Genomic DNA, 7202 nt, shown 5'->3' with positions numbered 1-7202 from the left:
ATCCCCCAATATGTGTCTTTCCATACATTCCATGTAATGGTGGTTGGGGTTCCTTTGCCTTTTTTGCCACACGTGATTCACTAAAGTCCCCTTTCTTCAACCCAATTTCTTGCATTGCATCTGGAAGAAATTGGAGAGCATTAATTCTTTGCTGAATGAAATTGCATTGTAATGGATCTTTCTCAATTGCAATGCAATTTCTTCCTTTTTGAAGGCAGCATGCTAGTGTTGTACCTAATTATCAAGCACAAAAAAATAATGAAGTAAATTAGTACAATGACATATTAATTAAAAAAAAGAACATATTGAAATTCAATTCCATGTGGCAAAACGTACCTGAGCCAGAAAATAAATCCAAAACCCAATCTCCTTCATTTGAACATATGTCTATAAGATAGTTAATCAATAATTGTGGTTTCTGATAGATGTTAACTATCTCTCCTTTCATTTCTTTGTCTTCATATGTTAGTTTTCTCACAACAGCATCATAAGACAGTATTTGGCTATGACTCTTTTTGTCCACCCGATTAAAAATCATAGACATATGGCTATCATCTTTTGCCCAACTATCAATATGAATGAACTCACAGTCATTTATAAATTGTTGATCTTCATTGTCAAGAAGATTTGACTTTTGCCTGTAACATAAAATAGTAAAATTTCAATTAACTTGTACATAAATTAATTTTTCAACATTAATCAAATATACCTTTAAACATCTTACCATGTAAGCTGCATCCTTGAATTTGTTTTCCCCTTGAAGCTTGACAATAACATTGCCAACTGTGTGTCTGAATGAAATGTCACAAATCTCCATAATGGTGATGACGTCACTTCCTTAAATCCCGCCACCACTTTATTAAAAGCTTGATAAGTATAAGGGTCATTATCATAGCAAATGTTTGGAATATTGAAACCATGGGGAATATCTGCAATAACGAGGGCATAATCCCTTTTTGGTATGAGTTTCGCAATGTCTTCATAGTCGCCTTGTATTACTTGATATTGAATAGTGTCTAGCCCATTCCAAATGAAATGATTAAGAGTTGGATCAAGTTCAACATTCTTAATACGTTGCTTTCTCAGTCTTTCAATCTTTATTTTTTCAATAAAAGTCTTGAAACTGTCTGGTGTTCCATTATCTTCTTTCTTCATCTTTTACCAAACAAACAAATGTATGTGTAAGTTTTAATTTAAATTAAAAATAGTACACAGATGATTAAAACTGAATGTATAAATCAAGTTACCTTTTTAAATGCAAGATAAAAAGCTTTCAATGTTGATGTAGAACTTGAATCTGGATAGTTGCGTACAACATCATCCCAACTATCTTCATTCAACAATTTAACCATTTGTTCCTGAATTTTCATGTAAACTTTGTGACTGCATGGATAAAGAAAAAGTTAATATACTGATATGTATAACAAATACTACCAATAACAACATGTTTTAGTTAAAAGATAACTATAATCCTGGAAATAAGTAAAAATAATTCAGCAAACTTACTTTTGAAATTCTTCAGACATTTCTTCCAATGATAATTCCCCCGACTTCACACGAGATAATATTGTTTTGACAATTTTTTCATCTTTCACTCCTTGCATCGCCCTCCAAGGCGTGATGGTCATATCGTCTGGAAGTTGCTTCAGTTCAGGCGCTGATTTATTGTTGCTACATATCAATGGCTTAGACTTTCTGACCTTCTGGTTTTTAATGCCAATGTCTTCCCACATGCTAAAAATGTCATCAATCAAATTCCAAATATCTCCAGTTCTAAATGCCAATTGGAAAATGTTATCAACACCTCTGAATAAATCGCTAGATCTGTTGTCTTTTCCATTTTTTGAATTGCCTTTATCTTCAATTTGATAGCCTATTTCCATACAACATTCCTTTCGGAAATCTGTAGTAATATTGATTTTATCCCCACCACATTTTTCTAGGAATTCACTATGAATAAATCTAACCTTTTGGACCAAAGTCATAGACATCCTATATTCATTATCTGAATTATGATCCCATGCCACTAGCTTTGCTTCTGTTTCATTTAAACCAGCATAAATGATACATTTCATCGTTTCAAAACGTGGGTTATTAGGATATTCCTCCATCAATTGTCTTTGAGCTTCAACAGAATGGTTCCCCCCAAGCACATAATAATTGTATTCAAAACATTTTGACTTATCAAATGCTTCTTTGTTGGGAACTTGAAGTGGATCAACAAGAAGCACATAACTAACCACATGAGCATATGGATTGTACCTCATCAATGTCTTCAAGTTGTGAACATGCAGATGGTGCAGCTTTCTGACTTGATATTGGCATTGTCCTTCACTTGCCTTATAGGTTTGTGTCACATTTAACTGAAATGTACGACCACCATCAACTAGGTTTCTCTTTGTCAAATTCTGTCGAATGGCATTTTGTTTTGTTTTGATAATGCCATCACCTAAATCAGCTCCTGGTGTAATGATTTCTCTGCTTTCTTTTGAAGTTTCACTAGGTTCTTGACTGCTGGTAATGACTACTTCAAGATCTTCAACTCTACTTTTTTTCGTCTTAACATTCTGAAGAGATCTATTCTTGGCCATTGTTACTTTTGGTCTTTTACGACCTTCCACAATTTCAATGTCATCTTCAGTAATGGCAACATATGCTTCATTGTCAACTTCATCGTCTTCAAAAGTAACTTGTTTACCCTTGCTAAATTTATCCACCAGAGGCCTTTTTTTCTGATTCTTTGGATGTAGTTTTGTAGCATCATCAATTACTACATTTTCCATGTTTTGCATATCTTCCTCTGACACTGAGTAAAAATGGCTGACAACGTTCATGATATCATTCTCTATGTAATGAATGCCTCCCACCATAATTGAACAGCTTTCAACAAAATTCTGCCAAACAAAATATCATATGTTAATATAATCAAAGTTAAAAAATATAGCGAGACATTTTCAAAACGCAAAATAAAAATACAAATAACAATACTTACCGTGTTTTGTGTCATATCATTTACGATTTGTTTACACAACTTTGTAGATACCTCTCTCCTATCATATAATGAATATGATAGTCGGTATTTAATCCTTTCATGTGACTTGGCAGTTTTTGTAAGTACGTAAACAACTTCAGTGTTTGGTACCGAACACATATCCATGACTTTTCCCATCACCTCCAAATTTTCAGTATTATTGCGTGTATCAATGTATAGATATATATTCACAGTTGTGCTCTCTCTTTCTTTCACATACCAGGCTCTTGATGGAAATTTCACCTCTTTTGAACTTTTCCAATCTGATATTAGCTTCTTATCACTTAAAACAGTTGTCATATTTGTAGGTATGAGCTCAGGTGGAGTTCGTTCACCAACGTTTTTTGTAGGTATGAGCTCAGGTGGAGTTCGTTCACCAACGCTTTTTGAAGATACACCTTTAAGACTCCTTGCTCCAGAAAGATTCACAGAAATTTTTCTTGATGCCATTTTCCTGAAAAAAAAAACACATAAATCAGTAAAAAAAAAAATTGCTAGGCGGGGCTGGGCGGGGTGGGCTGGGCGGGGCGGGCCGGGTGGGCGGCCCGGGGGCGGCCATGTGCGGCCGAGTGGGCCGGGTGGGCGGGCCGGGCAGGCCGGGTGGGCCGGGTGGGCGGGCCGGGCGGGCCGGGTGGGCGGGCCGGGCGGGCCGGGTGGGCGGGCGGGCCGGGTGGGCTGGTCGGGTGCGCCGGGTGGGCCGGGTGGGCCGGGTGGGCGGGCCGGGTGGGCCGGGTGGGTGGGCCGGGTGAGCCGGGTGGGCGGGCCGGGCGGGCCGGGTGGGCCGGGTGGGTGGGCCGGGTGGGCGGGCCGGGCGGGCCGGGTGGGGGGGGTGGGCCGGGTGGGCGGGGCGGGTGGGCCGGGTGGGGGGGCCGGGTGAGCCGGGTGGGCGGGCCGGGGGCCGGGTGGGGGGGCCGGGCGGGCTGGGTGGGCCGGGTGGGGGGGCCGGGTGGGCCGGGTGGGCGGGCCGGGCGGGCCGGGTGGGCGGGGCGGGCTGGGCCGGGTGGGGTGGGCGGGCGGGTGGGATGGGCGGGCGGGCCGGGCGGGGGGATGGGCAGGCGGGACGGGGTGGGATGGGCGGGGGGGATGGGCGGGGCGGGCGGGTGGGCTGGGCGGGGCGGGCGGGGTGGTCGAGACCACCCCGCCCGCCCCGCCCAGCCCACCCACCCGCCCATCCCCCCCCGCCCATCCCACCCGGCCATCCCACCCGCCCACCCGCCCACCCGGCCCACCCCCCCCACCCGGCTCGCCCACCCACCCGTCCCACCCGGCCCGCCCACCCTGCTCACCCGGCCCACCCACCCGGCCCACCCGGCCCGCCCACCCGGCCCACCCGGCCCCCCCACCCGGCCCCCCCACCCGGCCCACCCACCCGGCCCGCCCACCCGGCCCACCCGGCCCGCCCACCCGGCGCGCCCGACCCACCCACCCGGCCCACCCGGCCCGCCCACCCGGCCCGCCCGCCCGCACAGGGCCACCCCCGGGCCGCCCCGCCCCGCCCGAGGGCGAAGCGTCGATTCCGGGAATCGACGCTCCGCCCTCGGGCGGGGCGGGGCGGCCCGGGGGTGGCGCTGCGCCGGCGGCGCCGCCCGCGCAGTGCCACCCCCGGGCCGCTCCGCCCTCGGGCGGGGCCGGGCGGCCCGGGGGCGGCGCTGCGCCGGCGGCGCCGCCCGCGCAGCGCCACCCCCGGGCCGCCCCGCCCCGCCCGAGGGCGGAGCGTCGATTCCCGGAATCGACGCTCCGCCCTCGGGCGGGGCGGGGCGGCCCGGGGGTGGTGCTGCGCGGGGGCCCGGGGGTGGCCCTGTGCGGGCGGGCCGGGCGGGCGGGCGGGGCGGGTGGGCGGGCCGGGTGGGCCGGGCGGGCCGGGTGGGCGGGCCGGGTGGGCGGGCCGGGCGGGCCGTGTGGGCGAGCCGGGCGGGCCGGGTGTGCCGGGTGGGCGGGCCGGGTGGGCCGGGCGGGCCAGGTGGGCGGGCCGGGTGTGGGCCGGGTGGGCGGGCCGGGTGTGCCGGGTGGGCCGGGTGGGCGGGCCGGGTGGGTGGGCCGGGTGGGCCGGGTGGGCGGGTCGGGTGGGTGGGCCGGGCGGGCCGGGTGGGTGGGCCGGGTGGCCGGGCCGGGCGGGCCGGGTGGGCCGGGTGGGCGGGCCGGGTGGGCCGAGCGGGTGGGCCGGGTGTGCGGGCCGGGCAGGCCGGGTGTGCCGGGTGGGCGGGCCGGGTGGGCCGGGCGGGCCGGGTGGGCGGGCCGGGTGGGCCGGGTGGGTGGGTCGGGTGGCCGGGCCGGGCGGGCCGGGTGGGCCGGGTGGGCGGGCAGGGCGTGCCGGGTGGGCGGGCCGGGTGGGCCGGGCGGGTGGGCCGGGTGGGCCGGCCCGGCGGGCCGGGTGTGCCGGGTGGGCGAGCCGAGTGGGCGGGCCGGGCGGGCCGGGTGGGCGGGGCCGGGTGGGCCGGGCGGGCCGGGGTGGGCGGGCGGGCCGGGTGGGGAGGGCGGGCGGGGGAGATGGGTGGGGTGGGCACGGCGGGGCGGGCGGGGTGGTCACACCCCGCCCGCCCCGCCCAGCCCACCCGCCCACCTCGCCCATCCCACCCGCCCGCCCCGCCCCGCCCACCCCGCCCATCCCCCCCGCCCGCCCGCCCACCCCGGCCCGCCCACCCGGCCCACCCACCCCGCCCGGCCCGCCCACCCGGCCCACCCACCCCACCCGGCCCGCCCACCCGACCCGCCCGGCTCACCCGGCCCACCCACCCGGGCCCACCCGGCACACCCGGCCCGCCCGCCCGGCCCGCCCACCCGGCCCACCCGGCCCGCCCACCCGACCCGCCCGGCTCACCCGGCCCGCCCACCCGGGCCCACCCGGCACACCCGGCCCGCCCACCCGGCCCGCCCATCCCAGCCCAGCCCACCCGGCCCGCCCGCCCGCCCCACCCAGCCCGATTCACAGTTACCGATTCACCATGTGGTATAAAAAAAAAAATTGGCTTGAAAAAATTTTTAATTTAAAAAAAAAAATATTTTTCATTAGCGTAATTTAATATGAAAATTTCAAAAAAATAATTGTACTTGCCTTTCAATTGCGACAATTCTTCGTTGTATATATTGTTGATAGCAATATCGCTGCTCCACAAATTCACGAGTCTTTCAAGGAATTTCAGAAAACCTAGATGTGAGGCGAGTAATAGTGATAGCGAAATTTATTATATAAGTGAAATTACGAAGATGTTTTTCCATACGATTAATGTGGGATAATTTGTTTTACATTAGTATAGAGAGAATATTGTAGAGTTGTTTTACAACGAATTGAATGTGGGATTAATATGTTTGAGAATATATTATAAAAATTAGAAAAAAAAGAAATTGTTAAGTAAATATGATATACTTTAACTATTACAATAATTAATGTATAACTGATTGTGATTTACAATTTGAATTTTAGTGATTTATTTCATAAAAATAAATTAGTTTATGTTTTTCAATCAATTGTAGAATAAAATAATAAAGGTAAATAAATCTAACAAACTTTTGGAGGGAAATATTTTCGCGAAAATTTTTGGAGGGAAATATTTTCGCGAAAATTTTTGGAGGGAATAATTTTGGAGGGAATATTTCATTCTTTAAGCTATATAATACGCTCAGGAGACTCCATTTGTGTCATTCAACATTTTCTATTTGAAAGTGATGGATTGCTCTGATGGTGAAGTTTCGGTTTATACACCATCAACATCTTCATCGCGTAACAACTCTATTCATATTGATGAATATAGTGGGAATCCTTCCACTATGAATAGAAAGTCAATTCTTCCACTTAGTCCCGATTCTAAGGACTACGAGAGCAACACTGATGAAAGAGGGGATGGAGAATTTAAAGAGTCACAGATTCCACTTAGTCCAAATTCTAAGGACTATGAAAGCAGCGGTGATGAGGAGCATGATGGTGAAGTTCAAAAGAATGGGGTGTCACAATGTCCACTTAGTCCTAATTCTGAGGACTATGAGAGTAGCAGTTTTGAAGAATGTGATGGTGAAGTTCAAAAGAATGGAGGGTCACGATGTCCACTTAGTCTTAATTCTGAAGACTATGAGAGCAGCAGTTTTGAGGTGCATGATGGAAAATTTCAAAATAATGGAGTGTCAAAGTGTCCACTTAGTCCTAATTCTAAGGACTATGAGAGCAGCAGTGATGATG

Source organism: Pinus tabuliformis, chromosome Q, assembly GCF_031772625.1.
Source record: "Pinus tabuliformis cultivar Carrire ecotype Pingquan chromosome Q, CPIR1, whole genome shotgun sequence".
NCBI lineage: Eukaryota > Viridiplantae > Streptophyta > Pinopsida > Pinales > Pinaceae > Pinus > Pinus tabuliformis.
This window is presented reverse-complemented; position numbering follows the sequence as displayed.